The following is an 18,531-nucleotide window of genomic DNA, read 5'->3' as shown; positions in this document are numbered from 1 at the left end:
CTTGCAAACCGAATCAAAGAACACATCAAAATGATCATCCACCAGGATCAAGTAGGCTTCATCCCAGGATGCAGGGATGGTTCAATATACAGAAATCCATCAATGTAATTCACTACATAAACAAACTCTATAAGCATTTCTTAACTTTGGGCCCATGCTGCTGTGGATTGGATATGGCTTAACTGTCTTAGGAGATTGAGACACTTGTGCCAGACAGTGTAATAGGTAGCGATTAGGTCGGTACAATCAGGATTATTTTCAGAACAAATGTAGTTTTCTTGGAACCATGATTTCTGGGGCCAGGTTTGTTAAAGAATAATACAGGGCCTCTCAGTTCTCTGGCTGTTTGTCCTGTCGTGTGATATTCTACTCTTGCTCATATTCCTGCTTGATACCTATAATGTAATGCAGCCAAGGATGCCTATCTTCCTGGTAGTGCCATGCTATTTCTGCTTTTAGTCTCCAAAAATATGAAGTACCCAACCCTAGGGTTTTTTTCTTTTTTAATTATAACAAGGGGAAATTGACCAACACATTATATCTCATTTGTCTCTAAACAGTAGCAACAAGCAATTGCTTGTTGAGTAAACCCTAGCTCCACAAGTAATGTTACATAGTGTATTTGTCACTTTGTGTCACCATGATGAATGAATACCTGACATGATATGCCTATGAAATAAAGGAAAGTTTTTATTGACTTATGGTTTAGGACTTTGATTGGACACTGCCATGGTAAAGGTGTTAAATCACAATGGAAACATTAGTTGAAGCAAGATATCACATATTGCCAGGAAGAGACTAGGAGAAAAATACTCAAGAGAGAGAGAGAGAGAGAGAGAGAGAGAGAGAGAGAGAGAGAGAGAGAGAGAGAGAGAGTCCCTCATTACCCTCTAAGGCATGGCTCAGTAAATCCAGAGTACCCAAGTAGCTATCTGACTGGTCCATGGCAGCTCCCAATACCACACTCTCAGGGACACCCCAATCATGAATCCCTAGGAGTACCAATTACTGGTAGAGAAGTCTTTGACAGATTGTCAGTTATTCTTACTATACATATAATATCTCCATACAGTTATGCTTTTCTTCTCTCTTCTCTCCTTTCTTTTCTTTCTTTCTTTCTGTCTTTTTTTTCTTTTTCTCATTGTGTACAATCTGGGAGGTTTCTCTTGACCCATCTCCCAGCTTGATGACTTTTTTTTTTCTTGTTCTTGCTGAGTCTCTGACAAACACATCCAAGGTATTCTTGATGTCTTTCCCAGTGCCTTTGGTTTCTAGCATTTATTTCCTTCCTTTCTTTCTTTCTTTCTTCCTTTCTTTCTTTCTTTCTTTCTTTCTTCCTTCCTTCCTTCCTTCCTTCTTTCCTTCCCTCCCTCCCTCCCTCCCTCCCTCCCTCCCTCCTTTCTTTCTTTCTTCCTTCCTTTCTTTCTTTCTTTCTTTCTTCCTTCCTTCCTTTCTTTCTTTCTTTCTTTCTTTCTTTCTTTCTTTCTTTCTTCCTTTCTTCCTTTCTGTAGTTCTTTATGCTGACATTACTCATTCAATGTTTCACATTCTCAGTGTTTTGATTGGAGCTATCATCCTATGAATCCCAGTTGTTTTATAGGTTTTGTGTCTGATAATTCCAAAATCTGCTTCATATCCTAACATCTGAGTCTCTTTCTGATTCTTGTTTCTTTTGAGACTTCCATTTTTGAATGCCTGGAAACGAGTATGGTTCTAAAAACTGAAATATGTAGTCCCATATTGGAAGGACTTATGCCAGTTTCACTAGAACTTGGGCATTATTTTGTGTTAGTGAGAGCTGTAGGTACCAGGTGTTACCACTGAGGCAGCTGGGTGGGAGTAGTGGATTATAGTCCTCCAGACTCTTGTTTCCTTTCCCATGCCACCACATAAAGGAAATCACTTTAGATTTTTTTCTTTTATTAGATATTTTCTTTATTTATTTCATATTTCCCAGTTTCCCCTCAAAAACAACAACAACAACAAAAAACAACAAGAAGAACAAGCCCCTGTTCCCTCCCCTCTCCTCCTGCTCAATACCCTACCCTCTCCTACCCTGCTTACTGACCCTGGCATTCCCCTGCACAACCCAGATGTCCCTCAACAGAGGAATGAATACAGAAATTGTGGTACATCTACACAATGGAGTACTACTCAGCTATTAAAAAGAATGAATTTATCAGTTTAGATTTTTACTGACTATGCTTTGGAAGTACTGGAAGGGCCAAGTATCTCTAAGGCTTAATCTTCTGGTGTTTTTCTTGCAGTACTAATATCTATACTCAGCCTGTAAGAAGCTGTCAAAACCATTGCATATGTAAATCTGCTGGTTCTGTGGCTCCATTGACTGCTAACTAAGATGAGGGAGTCTTCACAGTAGCTTTCTAGGGTTAGTTTCCCCTCATACCACGATCTTTCACACTCTCTGAACTTTTGCACTCAGTTCATTAATGGACCCAAGAAAAGCTATTTATTGTCAGTCTGTCCAGTTGTGGTTTGATATTGTTTTGAGGTTTCATTTTTGTTTGTTTGTGTGTGCATATGGGTATACGTGTGTGTGTGTGTCTGTCTGTGTGTGTGTGTGTGTGTGTGTGTGTGAGAGAGAGAGAGAGAGAGAGAGAGAGAGAGAGAGAGAGAGAGAGGAGAGAGGTTGTTTTTTGTACATGTGTGTTCGTTTGATTTGTTTCCGTTTTGTAAGAATATGGATGATAGAGTTTTTATATGCTGATTTTTATTTTTGTCTTATGAAATTTTCTCTTACCCACTAAAGCATCTTTCCATCTCTCTCATAACACTCCTTATAGGCTACATCACAACTGTGAGCTCTGTGCATGTGCACTTTATCTCCTACATCACTGTCCCTGACTCTATTTGTGTCTGACTAGAACAGACATCACAAATATTTATGGACTGTGTCATGTTTCCCTTTCCTAGCTCAGAAGATATAAAGTAGTAAATGTATATTTTTTTCAGCATTTCAAAAATATAGCAAAAGACATCTAGAAAAATGTATTTAATCATAGAGCTTTCTTTCTTTCTTTATAAATATTGTCATCTTGGAAGAATATTCCTGTATGAATACTGCCTTCCACCTTTCTAGCTTGTTCCATACTTAGCAGATCACTGATACCTGTTAAATATAAGCTGTTTAATCAACATGACCTTTCTCCCTGCTTATCTGTAAAATAACTGGAAAGGATGAATGGACCCACACATGTGTGTAGGCATATATTTTTCACAACCTACTTTAATAAGGGCTCAACTTCCCCTCCAGCCCACCACCCACCAAAGGTAATGGAAAAGAAAGGTTATTAGGATATGGGGGAAGTGGACCTGTTCAGAAACAGTTCTTTGGGACAATTCCAGTCTTGATGCTTTTCAGTCCAGTCCACCAACAAACACCAAACATGCATCGGCAGCTTTAGTCCAGACTGCTCGGCAGACACCACACATGAATCTTTAAGTCCAGTTCAATCCAGAAGAAACCACGAGAACTGGCCTGAGTCTGCAGAAGCTAGGAAAAGCCACGGGAAGCAATATAAGACCAGCCAATGCATGCATGTTGTCATCGAAGACTAGTGAGGCAGAACCAGGCAAACCAGTGCTTGAGCTCCCACTGTCTGTGGGGTCATATTTATATTCTTTCTAAACATAATGCATCCTTTCATATGTGGGCTAGAGCAAAACATCCTTTCATCTGGGTCTGCTTCAGCAAAAGCTTCTTCTGTGTGTCTGCTTTAGCAAAACATCCTTTCACCTGTCTGCCCCAGCAAAACATCATTATAACCTGACTGAGTCTCCAAAGAAATCAGAAATTTCCCCCTTTAGTTGTGTGTTAATCATTTAGAGCACATGGTCAGGTTAGGTGGCCTAGACTCCGAAAATGACAAACATTGTGAATACAGTGAAATTATTGTTATTATCTTCACTGTCATGTCTTTGAGAGAGGGACCAATAGTATTTGGATATGGTATTCCTGCATAACCCCATCAGCTATCACTAGCCACAGTGTCAGACTTCTGTGGGCACTTCATTCTTAATTCTTTTGAGTTATGCAGCTGCCTTTGTCTCGACTATTTTACTTCTTTCTATCCATTTCCACCCATACATCTAGCTGTATCTCAAACATGCCTTCAAACGAGTAGTACTTATTAATGTTTTCACACAGCCTGAGCACATGACCTCCTATCCTTGCTAGATTCTTCTTTTTAAGGAGTAAGAAGAACTTCTGTTCATAACTCTTACCAACTTGGTGGCAGCACTAAATGGTTATTCATTAATTTTTATTCATTTTTGAATTTTGTGTTGTTTTAATATTTTAATAAAGTATATGATCAAGCCCATCCATGCCCTATTTCCTCCTTCCAGTTTCTTCCCCCTCACCTCCATCACTTATTCCTCCCAATTCATGTGCTCGTTTTTTTTTTTTTCTCATTAAGCCCACTGAGTCCCCTTAGTTCTCCAGCACGTGCATGGGTATAGTCCGTGTCTTGCAACATGAGTAACTTCTCAAAGTCCAAGTTGCAGAAGAAAAGTTGCTCTCCCTTCCACAGCATCTATCTCTACCAAAAGCTGTTCAGCTGCATGTGTGACATCATGACTCCTTCCCCTCTCCAAACTTGAACTTTGTCTGATATAGTTTTTTTCTGTGGTATTTGTTAAAGGGATAAAGAAGTGATTCAAAGCTGAGGCTGACTTACTCTTATATCAACTTCCTTTAATAATGCTGTGCTAACACTTACACCCACTGAGCTAAGTGCTCTATAACCAGTGCCTCCTAAAGGTAAGGGTATCGTCTTTGTTTACTATTAGCTACTTCATAGGCTATTGCTCCCATTAGACAGGGATTTTCAGGATACTCTCCCTTTTAAATGCCCAGAGTGAGAGTTGTAGTTCAGCAATAGCTACCTATTGAATTAATAAGTTATTTTGATGTTGCATTGTGGAAGTAAAGCATGAGCCATGTATAAAACAAAAATTCAACAATAGAAGGGCTAAATGGCAAAGATGAAGAAGGAATACGCAAATGATTGTATAGTAAGAGAGATAGTGGTGCTCTATGTGAGATGAAGCAACTGAAAACAGAGTGAGTCTTTTCCTTTCATTCTGTTGGTGGAGACCCTGAGCAGGAAGAAGGGACTGAAGAGTTAACATCCAAGGTCAGGTAGGTAGACAGCAACACTTATAGTTACAAAAGTACTTCATCTTATTCCTATGCTGCCTTAATGATGTGATTTCCTAATGGTTTGGATGTAGAGGCTGTGACCAGCATTAAGAAGAAGAAAAACCTAAATTGATACTTCTGTCTTAGTTAGGGTTTTACTGCTGTGAAAAGACACCATGACCAAGGCAACGTTATAAGGACAACATTTAATTGGGGCTGGCTTACAGGTTCAGAGGTTTAGTCTATTATCAAGTCTGGGAGTGTGACAGCATCCTGGCAGGCATGGTGCAGGAGGAGCTGAAAGTTCTACATCTTTGAGTGCTAGTCAAAGATTGACTTCTAGGCAGCTAGGACTAGGGTATTAAAGCCCATACCCATAGTGACACACCTACTCCATCAAGGCCACACCTTCTAGTAGTGCCCCTCCCTGGGCCAAGCATATACAAACCATCACAATATCCCTCATTATTTTCTATTCAATAGTAATAGTAATTAGTACAGTGTGATATTTGTGGCTGTCTCTTTTCCTCTGCTAGCTTTAGAGTGGAATATCACAAGAGTTTAATATACGCACTCTGTAGGGTTGAATTTGTAGAATTATATGAGTAGCAGATATGATAATGAATTTATATCTTCTAATACATATAGCAGAGTGCAGATCATTCTCTATCCTTTCAGTTTTGTTAAACATGAGTCCTGACAGTTGGAAGTAATATGATTTTATGTAGGGATTTAAAAGCACTTTTTCTATGTTAGAAGAAAAAGCTTGGCATATAAATTTGATGGAGTAAGAGTCATAGGAAGTATAAGAAGTAATTATATGACTTATAATCATATGAAGTAATTAAGCTATGTATGAATTTATAAAGACAATGGAAAAGAACTTTTTCAACTTGGAATGTGCTATTCTGTTAAAAGTTCACTACGATCTTAACAAGTAACATTGTCGGACTTAACAGGTTGTATTTAGGAATTTATGTATAAAGATAGGTGTATGTGATAACAGTGAAAAAAGAGGCCATGGATTTGAAGGAGAGTATGGATGAGTATTGTGCAGGGAGGAATGAGAAAGGGAAAATGTTATACTTCTATTGTAATTCTCAAAAATAAAATTAAAAAGCCCAGTGATAAAGTCTTCCCAAGACAAAACCAAACTATTCGCTATTGCTTCAAGTGATTCTGACTTAACTGCAGCTCTAATTTTAAAAGATATAAGCAATTATTTGTACAATGAATTTAACAATTTAACAAATCCTAACTTTAAAAAATATCTCAAGGATATTTTCTGTAATACTGTACATCTCTAAACACTGGTCATGTGAATGGATTTGGGGGGAATTTACAGCCACAGTTTTCTAAAGCTACCCAGTCTCAAAGCATGAATGCCTAGGAAAGTCACTCTGCTGAATCTTTATTGAGATTAATATGTTCCTTGAGTCATTAACTTACTCTTCTCATAGTTTCCTAGTTTATTTCATCATTTGCCCATTAATCCAATAATATTGCCTCCTAAAAATGTTTATTTCTTGTTTATCCTTCATTGTAAAAGTTATATATTATCTTTTCTTGGTGTTTTCTGACAATAATCTTCTCTTGATTGTCACTTCTTAATTTATTATGATACTTTTTGAAACAAAGTCATTAGTAATACTTATCTTTAGCTATTTGCTTTTGAGGAAAAGATTCTGATATGTTATATGGATAAAGAGTATTTTGGTTAACTAGTATTTTTTTATGAAACAGCAAGTAATTGTAATATTACTGCCAATTATAACTCTTTCCCCTGAGTGTAAAATTGGTAGCACTTTATACTCTGCTCATGACTTCAGTGTGAGCTTGCCAAATCCTGTCAACGTTTCCAACAGAAAATGGACCTTTTAGAAAATGTGTTTTTAGGGGCTGGTAGGAGGTAGCTGAAAAATCCTTAAGCTGTCACTAGTATTTATATGCATTTCCCAGGTTGATCAAGAGCAAATCTTTATTTCTTTTGACACCAAATTCTATTTTGAGCTTAGGTAATCTTCCTACTTCCTCTTGGCTTCAGTTTTCCAGAACCTTACAGGCAAATTTTGCCTTCAGTCGTCTAAGGCATGCCAAAACAAGAGACAATTTGGTTGAGAAAAGTATCTTTGATCACAAAGCTCTTCATGCGAGTTTGTTACAAAAAGGCTATTTCAAACATAGCAAAACTAATCCTGTATATTGCTGGTTTGCCTTTGGGTAAAGGGATTTAGTATAAATGCTCTAGTTAAGAAAACTGGCCTAGTCTTCAGTTGAATGCACACAGAGATGCTGTGCTACGCTTTTCAAATGTCCCTCATACCATCCAATTCTCTTTAAGCATTCCTGCAGCTTCTTATATGAAGGTCTTAAAAAGCCAGTGCTGGTTGAACACTTACCATATACCATAAGGCTTTCCAAACATTCTGTGTATAATTTCTCAGTGACAGAACTGATCAAGAGCTGCTACAGGGATGAAGCTCCCTGTAAGGAGCTAAATTCCTGGAGATACTATCTATGGCTCCCAAGAATCATAGCTGACCAAGGATCCTTCTTAAGAAGACTCTGATCCCCAAGCTAGAATCCTTTCCTTTGGGAATCATTGCCTCTCTTTATAATACATGCACACTTATTTGGACAGAGGAATAATTTAATTGATTTAATTTATGTCTTGGAATTTTCCGCAGTTTTTCAAAGCTCCGCATCTGTCCGTGACATGACTTCATGTACCTGATGTATACAACCTTACACTTTGAGAAGCAGAGCGAGTCTGCACGTGGCTTCCCAAGCCTGCCCTTTATTGCATCTGTGTAAAGAATGAGGTCATGTGTCTAAACTGTGTATACCTGCACATTGCTTTTGGAGAACTGCTCTAATGTTTGGGTTCTCTTTGTGATGCCAAAGAGAAATCTGCCAGCTCAGGTGCCAATTAAACTGCACAATGAGATGAAGGCCTTTTCAGAGATTGGTGTTTAGTGAGTCCTAAGGCAGCCAACATCACATGTTTCCCCTAGCAAAGTCAAGAGGCTCTTAGAAGTTGACAGTGATAATTTACCCCTGTCTGATCCAAATTTCTATTATGTTGTCTATCTAGAGGAAAATTCTTTGAGAGGTTCTAGTCTGTTTCACCTTGGTTCTTCTCTAGTGAATATTTTCCTATTAGTGGCCCATATTTTCTATTGAAATTACACATTACTGTCAGAGAGAAACAATTTGATTTTGTAATAATACCAAAGCACATGTGTGTGTGTACTTCAACCAGAACGCTGCTCTTCTCAAACTTGGGAATGGTCCAGTCCGGTGATATGCTTGTCACATGTATTTATACATATAGCCACATTCTGCTGGCAAGTTGCCAGTATCTGGCCATTGGTATGTTTTCTCCCTTCTAGCCAGTTTAAGGATTCTTATAATCTTTTATGGACCAGCTCTTGTCATATGGAGCTATAGAAGGAAAAGTAAATTAATATTGTTTCACTGATGTTGTATTTAATAGATCCTTCTTTCTCTGTAAATCAGTTACTCACTGAAAATGGCTCAAAAATCATTCATAACAGAGTGAAAATTCAGTTAGGTTTAGTTGTCAAATATACTTTTTTTGTTGTTGTTTCAAATAAATCTTCTGAGTTGATTTGTAGCCCTACCTCACCCCCAACCCTTTAAAAAAAACCCAAACAAAACAGGCTTTCATATAGCCCAGGCTGGCCTCAGATTCAGTGTGTAACTAAGTTTGTCCCAAACTTCTTATCTTCCTGTTTCCACTTCCTGTGTGCTGGGATTACAGAGAATTTTGCACCAAACCAATCTTTGTAGGTTGCCAGTCCCTTCGGATGTGCAAAACTAATAGAATTTCTAAAGAGCTTTCTGATTTTGAAGTTTGTAAAGAGAGTTCTTAGTCATCCAGTTCTAGCAATTGACATGAAAGTCCATGTCTTTGAGGCCTGCCTAGCTTTTCTCCCATCTGTTAGCTTATTATGCCACCTCCTCCTGAATCCTCCCCTGACTCACTCAGGCAGAATTGATGTCCTAACGTCTATTTCTGCTCTTATGCACTCACTCTACATATGTCTTATGAGAGCCCTTAGAGGTGGTGAATCCCTGCCTCCAGAATTGCCATAATGTGATATGATGTGTAAAAGCAAGCATAATCTAATTTATCTTTACTTATCTAGCCCACGGTGTGGTCCCAGGCCTCCAGTTGTTATTTCCTAAAACAAAATGAAGAGATGTGGTTGGGTAGATCTGTGAACATAGCTTTATAAAGTATAGCCTTGAGTAGATTTGTGTATATATTTCTATACATGAGTGTATCCATGTGTCTATTGTGTATCTGGGTGCATATCTGTGTGCCCATGCATATGGAGGCATAAGGCAAACTGCAGGTGTTATTTCTCAGTATATGTCCACCTTGATGTTTGAGACTGCCAATTAGGCTAAACTGGCTGGCCAGTAAGGTGCACAGACCCACCTGTATCTGAGTCATCGGCTGGGATTACCAGTGCTTGCAACTACTCCTGTGGGACTGAACTCACATCTCATGCCTGGAACGTAAGTACTTCACCAAGTGCTGATCTCTCCATCCCATAGGCTGTGTTTTAATTAACTCCGTGATGCTTAGTGGTGATGTCATAACACAAACTCTACAGCCCAGCTTTGCAAGCCACAGGTCTATTCTTTGGGCAAGGTACTCAGGCTCTTTGTACCTCAGTTTCTTCCTCTACAAAATGGGATTTAATATGATCTCAGCAATGTTAAAAGTTGTAATGTGACAGACAGTACTTGTAAAATGCTCAGAACTTTGCCTGGAAGAGTAGAATTTCAGTATGTTATGGCAATAGACTAAAAAAAAAAATCAGTTTTGGTAAGCAGAGAAGATAAATGAAAACTTCATTCTTGATAAGTTCCCAGGTCTTAAGCTATGATTTCCTTGTTAATGCCCTCTCTGTTAGGAGTGTCAGGAGGCCACAATAAGATCTCAGGGATGCTTCATAAGTTGGGACATACGGCTGCTACAAGAACTAGTTATTATTCCCCTGATTCAAGGGAATGCTTGTGAATGGTAAGAATTAGGATGAATTTAAGATTTGTCTAAAACAGGAAGTGTTTGCAGGTGTAATTCCATTGGGAAATTGAACATAATCAGCATTTTGGGGGAAACTGGAAATTACTTTAGGGTTGCGATATACACCTTCAATACAAATGGGGCACACTTTCTAAGAACTTTTCTAGAATACTCTCCATTTGATGAGAAACTTTACCTTGCTAGTGCTTCCAGAAGAAAAAACAGAAGTAGATCTGTATCCAGAGTATTAGTTTTTATGCACTAGTTCATCAGTACACAAATTAGATTTTGCTGAGTTTAAGTCTCTGCCGAGTTTCCCAACCTTACGTTCAGTGGAGTAGACCTGAGGAAATGGGTCAGTTTCTCATTGATTATGGAATTTAAAACAAAATAAGGAAAAGAAGAAGAGGAGGATGAGGAAGAGGAGGAAGAGAAAAAGCTTGGGGGTAGGGAGATATCTGTGCTCTTGCAGAGAACCCAAGTTAGATTCTTGCACCCACAAAGCAACTCCCAACTATCTGAAATTACAGGCCCTGGAGCAGTCCAGCCTCTTTGCCCCTTTCTGGTCTCTATGGACACCAGGTACACAATGGCACACATACATACAGGCAAAGCCCTCATACACATAAAACAAACAAGCAAACAAACAAATAAATAAGTAAATAAATTTTAAAAAAAAACAAAAGAGAAGTGATTTTCTTTTTAAAAAATGTTATCTTGTCTTTAATCTGAATTTTTAACTGCTTCATTTGGGATAGATTCTGTCTTTCCTGGATGAGGCTTATAGAGTTCAATTAATTAGATCTTTGATTCACTGCTGAAGACTATGAAACTCATTCAAATCAGCGACTTCCTCTGGCTGTTTACCTTCGAGGTTCTCCGGTTTCTGCTTTGGAATCCGGTGCTTTCTTTTAGTGTCCCCGGTAAATCATCAAAGAATTTTATGTCTAAATAAATTAAGTGACTCCCGAATCCTTTATTGCCGAGGCTTTTTAACCAAAAGAAATGAAATGAATTGGAATTGGGGAATTATTTACATCTGGCTTTGTCCTCTTGGAGAGAGCATTTGGATTTCAGAACAGGTGGCACCCTGCCAGTGACAAATGCAGGCACTGAGAGCCGCTTGCCATCATCGCTTACCTTTTATGGTGTCCAAGGATTTTTTTGCTCTCCATCATGACCCAGCTGCGAAACAGCTGTTATTTAGGCTCTTCTTGCCTTTCTACTCTCACAAGACAGCTTTCCTAACAGTCCCCAAGGGGCTTAAACTTCTGCACCAGTGTCAAGTCTATGCAGTGTGAGCTCCAGAGAGGCCTTGAGGGTCCATGCAGCAGCAGCAAAGCACTCCTTGCCTTTGTCCAACAGTTGGGCTGGAGGAGCGAATGTTTATGACTTTGTTCAAGAGACAGCACCCATCACTCCAGCAGGCCTGCTAGGTGCTTGGATTTGTTGCATTTGTTGCCGTGAGCTAAGATCTGAAGGCTTTTCAGTTTCATTGAGTCCTTAGAGGCATTCTGCACCTTAGCAAACAGCTGGTCTTCCTTCTAGATGCCATTTTCCATGGGCTTTGGGTACCATCTTGTGGATTACAGAATGCTGATCAAACTTGTAGTAATCTCTTGCTTTTGTTTTGAGAGGTTCATTTTATTGCCACGGATGGCTTTCAGCATGTCTTTTTTGGATCTCATTCAGGTCTCTGTGTTTTCTATCACCCATCGAACATATTTCCCAATAAGAAAATGCATTTATGTAGTATTTGGGGGACTTTCCAGCCACCAGAACTGTTAAGAAATCAATTTGGGTTGTTTACTTTTTAAAGACTTGGGCTCTCAGTCCTTGCTTTTGCAAGATAGTTAATTAACATTCTTGGTGCATTTTGACCATTTACCATGCCAATTGGCTTAATTGTTTATTAAACATTTCTTCTAAAGTGGTTTACAACTAGAGAGGGGATTAGGAATAGCAATTAAAGTACAGAAGTGTCACAACCAAACTAGGAATGAAGTGGTGAGTGTACCTAGAAGGAAAGTGCCCAGTGTGAAGAATCTAGGCGCTTATAATTGGGTCACAGTATCTATAGATGGAAAGTTATCTAGAAAAGCTCAAAGTTTGACAGAGGTGGGGGGGGAGAGGTCATTTACCTTTATTAATTATTAATTAGACTGGAAGGAGCTAGAGGCCAGGTCTGCTTTGATATGTAAAATATGCATCTCAGAGTCTTAAAATACCAAGATGCAGGGGATACACAGGGGCACCCCCACCCTGCTCAGAGAAGGGAAAGTAGGATGGGGGAAGGATCGTGGGAGGGGGAGGCCAGGAGGGGCCAGTGAATGGGATGTAAAGTTATTAAGTAAAAAAATAAAATTAATAAAAATAATAATAAGGAATTTTTAAAAAACACAAAAACTCACACCCCTCACCAAAAAATTAAAATAACAAACATTTAAAATAAAATAATATTTGAATTATAACAAAGAAAATATGCTTGTCAGTTCCCTTATCCTGGGGGGGTCTGAAATCAAAGATTTACTGCTGCGGTTTTCTTGAAATATATTTCACCTTGCTATTAGCCATTTGATTCAGAGTGACTGACACAAAATTTTGACATCTCAAATACCTCACAGATACATAGATAATCCCATGATTGATCTCCTAGTCTTAGGCTATAAACCTGTACTTCCTCTGTTCTTGAATACCTTCCCTCCGTCTATCCTGCTTAGGGACATATGTCTGTCCTCAGAATATACCATTCTGAGAAGATCTGTTTTCTGCCATGCCAGGCATCCAGTCCTCACTTCTGTGTCTCCCCACCCCTGCCCTGCCCACATATCTCATTCTAGCTGTCTTATGTGATCAGTGCATACAGTAGACACATCTCCATGTGACTGTAGACAAGGTGCACTCTGCTCTGCCAGTCTCTCCCCATCTCTCCCCTCAGCCATTTTCATGCTGGCCTTTGTTCATCTCATAGATATTTCCTCACTGTGCCCCTCCTTAGCATTCTTTTTGCCTCCTTCTCAGCCAATTAGATACCTCTTTTGATCTTTACGTCAAATAACAGTTTCTCTGGAAACTTATCCTGTGTGCTTTGACTATGTCAAATCAGATGTTTATTGTTTAGGTTAGTCCATCCTAACATAGCTACAATTTTATATTTGCCAGGACTCGAGTTATGCCTGTTATTAAAATCCCTTTTCACCTTAGTATTGAACAGTACTGCCCATATGCTGGGTACCAAATATTTTGTAGAATTAAGGGAATCAATAAACATATATAATGATTTACTTAACTCAGTTATTTTATTTAAAAATAGATGAATATTTTTGTTCTTTAACTGAACAAAAGGTTACATATGGATTTAAGGTAGAAGTTTGGAGTACATTTACCTATGGTTTAATTATAAAGTTGATTAAAACAAAATTTCTACTTTACTAACATTTTGTCAGGCATTTTAATGGCATATCTAAATACTGTTCTCACCACCTGAGATGATAGACGGATAAGAGGCAGCAATGAGATACTGGGTTTAACAGGACTATGAGTTTGGTTTAACAACATAATAGTCAAAGTAATTTGCACAGATACAGTTTAAGATATGGTTCAATCTTATCAAATTAATTATCTCCCCTGAAATGTTATTACAGTAAGTGTGCACAATTCCTTTAAGCTTAAGGGAAGATATACAAATGAACTGACTTAGACAGGAAATTGGAATTGTACCATAACAAGAAGTCTTACAAGGTTAAATGCCTTTGATTATGAATTATTTGTAAGTGCTAGCCACATTATTTTTATGCCTTCACAATTTTGAATCTATACTTATAGTTTCAAAGCCATGTAGAAAACAACAAATTTGAATACTTAATAATTTCAAATATTCTAATTACATGCTTTTGAAAACCAATGGCTATTCATATGTGTGTCTGTGTTTGTGTGTATGTGTTTCTGTGTTTTCATAAAGATATGGAAAAAAAATCTATTGACAACAGATAGAAACCTGAAAGAGCAAAATAAAAATTTGCTCAAGTCTGTATAATGAAATAATGAATTTATTGAAGTTACTTTCAGGAGGATGGGTGAGAGGTTAATTCCAGTATCATGAGTGACACGCAGGCAGCCAAGTCACTAGAAAGTCCCACCAGTAGCCTAAGACGACTCTCACAGATGCTGTCGTTATCTCATCTGGCCTCCCAGCTCATGTATACCCCAGCATCCCAGGACCACTCACAGCTGTGGGTAAGGTGATGGAGCAGTTGGAATCTCAGAGACAGATGGAAGACTCTCCTACTTCCACAAGGGATTATTAATAGATAGGATCTTATATGGTTCTCCTAAACCTGCAGCTGTGTGGTTCCCCTCTGGGCGATCAGAACTGTTTTGGTTTCAAGAATGTACTACAGCTGCATCATGCATGGAGGCCACTATAGAACGGATCTGAAAATTTGAAATAGTCACTTAAAATAGTCCTGAATGCTTACATTTAATGCTGTTTTTATATGTTTTTTTTGTCTGCTATGAGAAACTTTACAACTCTATGTAGGTGATGTGCTTTGCGTTTGATTTTACCATTTGATTTTACTCTCCCTTGGCCTTTTTGCAAGTTTTCTTTCTTCTCATGTCAAGCATCAGATATTTGGCCTTTTTATTTCCTGTCCACTCTTGGTGTGTGGCCCTTGCTATAGCCTGTCTTTCTGACTTAGTCCTCCAGAGTCTGTGTTGCCTTGACATCACAAACAAATAAAAATCCAATAGCCATCTACACATACTTGTTCCTACTGATTTGCTCACAAATCTTCCCTATGAGAATAAATACTTCCTTCATTTCATTCAAATGATGCAATGTAAAATCGTGGAGTCATCCTTGAGTGTTTTTTAATGCTCTACCCATACCCAATCCATCAGCTACTTATTGTCATAAGAAAAGACTCATCTAATTACTACAGCTCTCCCACCATGACCACCCTCATATAGACCACAAGGATAAACACCCTGGAAGTAGAATGGAATGCGTTCACCACTACAATTCTGGAGCCTTTGCTTAGGTATAACTTAGATACTCTACATAGAATCCTGTGTTTTTAATTATACTAGTGAATTAACTAATTGGTTCAGTGATGCATGCGTGTGGGGTAAAAGACAACAGATGGGAATCAGTTCTCTCCTACCACAGTGTGGATCCCAAGGGTTGATCTCTGATTATCAGGTTTGGTAGTCAGTGTTTTTATTCTCTGAACAACATTGTTGGAGTCTTTGTTGTTTTCCTATGTCATCAGAAGATATCCCTGGGCTGACTCTAGCAGCACATACACTAAAACTGAAGTGAACCAGAGTAGATGACTATGGCCCTTGTCCAAAGTATGGCACATATGTATTGGAGCATTTCATTGCAGTTCTGGGAATCTATTCAACTCTTTGTTAATTAACAACATCAAGGGAATGGTAGATAACAAAAGGTCATGTGGCATCCGGTATTGACTGTGGTTTTTCATTGCTAAAAATGTATGTAATGTATGGAGGAGCTAGAGAAAGAACCCAAGGAGCTGAAGGGGTTTGAAGCCCCAAAAGCAGAACAGCAATATGAACCAACCAGTAACCCCAGAGCTCCAGGGACTAAACTACCAACCAAAGAGTACACATGAAGGGACCCATGGCTCCAGGTGCATATGTAGCAGAGGATGATCTTGTGGGACATCAATGAGAGGAGAGGTCCTTGGTCATGTGATGCCTCAGGGTTGGGGAATGCCAGGACAGGGAAGCTGGAGAGGGTGGGTTGGTTGAGCAGGGAGAGGGGAGAAGGGAGAAGGGATAAGGAAGTTTTTGGAAGGAATAAAATTTGCAATGTAAATAAAGAAAACATCTAATAAAAAAAAAAAAGAGCCATGCCTAAAAAAAAAAGAAAGAAAAGAAAAAGAAAAAGAAAAGGAAAAAATATAGAAGCTCCCAAGTCAACAGGTAAGCCAATTGAGCCCTTTACAATGCATCCCTCTTCTGGACTTTCATATGACTCTTGAGGGATTTAATCTATTGTTTGCTGATATTTTTCTTGATAGTTCCCAACACTCTATACCTGCTGACTCTTCCTGGCCTGCTTTCTCATTTTGCTCTTTGATAATGTCTCATGTGTCACTAAGGGACTTGACCCCTTGATACTCTCAACTGGATATTGTTCTGCCAGTTAGCCTGCATTAGTGTTTTTCAGCAACACACTTCAAATTGACTGTGTTCAGGATGTTCTGTTGACTATCTTGACTAGACTGAGAGCTAGCTATGACGCAACTAGACAGCTGCTCAAGGGTAGAGCCTTAGTGTTGATTACCAAGTCACTTATTACTATAGACTCTGTGAACCCTTCTCATTTTCCTCTCAGTGGCTTAAGATAGAATGTGTTTATGGCCACATAGCTTGACTACTAACAGTGCACTGATATTTTATAACACTGAGTACCTTCTCCTTCATCAGCCTTGCAAAACTAATGGACTAAGCCTTGGGTTCAACTTACTGTTGAAATCTCAACTGAAAGTGACTCAGTGGTAGAGGTAGGATAGTATAATTCAGACAGTACAATAAGATCATAAACTTCAATCTATACCCCTGCATAAATGTCTGTAACATTTAGCAGTAAATCAACATGAACTTCCCTGTCTTAATGATTTTTCCATGAAATCATTCTTACTGGAACACAGTATTCAAGTCCATGGTGGTGGTAGACACTGAGTTTATGGAAACAGGGCTGAAAAGAAAACACTGAGCAACTGCATGCATTGGTATCTGTTTTCCTAGAACAAATGTCTGTAAATATGACTGACCTCCTGGAATAGAGCTATGATCTAAAGCCTTGTGAGGTCCAGGAGACTGCTTCTCAGGAAGATTTCATTACATTTGACTATAGTTTCATGAAGTATTATATGGATGCCTATTTTGTTTCCCTAGGGCAGTGGTTCTAAACCTTCCTAATGCCGAGACACTTTAAAGCAGTTCTTCATGTTGTCGTGACCCTGGCCATAAAATTATTTCCATTGCTACTTTGTAACTGTAATTTTGCTGTTATTATGAATCATAATCTAAATCTCTGTGTTTTCCTATAGACTTAAGCATCCCCTGTGAAAGGTTCATTAGGTCCTAAAGGGGTCATGACTCACAGGATGAGAAACACTGCTCTAGAGTGGTAGGGGTTTTGTTTTGTTTTGTTTTGTTTTCTTCTACTTTCTGTCATATGTACATTCATATACTTGATGAGTCATAGGAATGGTTATAAGGATTAGGAACCACATATCAGATTGACTAAACTTTCTTTAAAAAATAATTAAGTAGTTCAAACTAAAGCCAAGTGCATTAGTATAACTCTAACATTGCGTGCAGTTTTCTGAGTTCCAGAATTACCATGTATGTATGTAAAAACATATGTCTCTACTATTATGGCCATACATCTTGTAGTTGAAAGGCGTTGGTTAGCCTTTGAAAGAGATGCTACTGGCTTTGTACCCACTCAGCTGGCAGCTTGCTTCTGAGCTGCCACAGCATCAGCACCACTTTAATAAGCAAACAAAATAGGGCAGCTGGAAGCTGATGCTGTGCTGTGGAATACACTGTATAAACAACTCAGGAGTATCTTACCTAGATACCTTGTTTCACTGCTCACAAACAGATGAGGGCTGATCAGGGAGGGCAAGGTGTAGGAGGGTGGGATACTGGGCTTGTTTGTTTCTCATGAATGTAAAACAACCCTGTTTGTGTGTGTTTATAATACTTTAGCACAGTCCCATTTTCTTAGTTTCTCAACACTTCATTTTATTTATTTATCTATTTATTTATTTATTTATTGATTTATTCACGTATTTATTTATTTAATCAGACTATCCTGTATCCCAGGTTGAACTATAACTTCCTATGTAGCCCAGGATGGCCTCAACTCAAGAGTCCTTTGCTTCCACCTCCTGAGCGTTGAGATTATAGGCCCGTACCACCACACTTGGTCTATATATAACCATGATTAAATCCAGGATCTTATTCATGATAGGCACATTTATCAGATGAGCTTTTTCCCAAGCCTCCAAAATTTATTTTTCTCCATATTTTAAAACTCCCATTGCCCCAAACTAATAATAGTTGAAATAGTAAATCTGATTATGTGCAATATTACTTCCCAAGGACTCAAACTTTTTTCCTAGGGCTCAGTGGTGCATCTGTCTGGCAGTTGATTGATTCTTAAGTTTAGATAATTTTATGAAGTGTTTCTTTTCTTCATTGTTTGGTGTTTCACTGAATGGTGACCAAAGCAGAGTTTTGTTTTTTTGTTTTTGTTTTT

At 38.5% G+C, this 18,531-nt stretch overlaps 1 protein-coding gene across 3 annotated transcripts in view; it reads left to right on the top strand.

The window, feature by feature from the left end:
* Tmtc2 (transmembrane O-mannosyltransferase targeting cadherins 2) overlaps positions 1-18,531 on the top strand; it is a 405,577-nt gene that overhangs the window by 289,837 nt on the left and 97,209 nt on the right. The window lies entirely within an intron of this gene.

The sequence above is a fragment of the Mastomys coucha genome, unplaced genomic scaffold (assembly GCF_008632895.1).
Source record: "Mastomys coucha isolate ucsf_1 unplaced genomic scaffold, UCSF_Mcou_1 pScaffold4, whole genome shotgun sequence".
In the NCBI taxonomy this organism is placed as follows: domain Eukaryota; kingdom Metazoa; phylum Chordata; class Mammalia; order Rodentia; family Muridae; genus Mastomys; species Mastomys coucha.
Note: the sequence above shows the minus strand (reverse complement) of the source record. Positions and strands in the feature narration are given on the sequence as shown.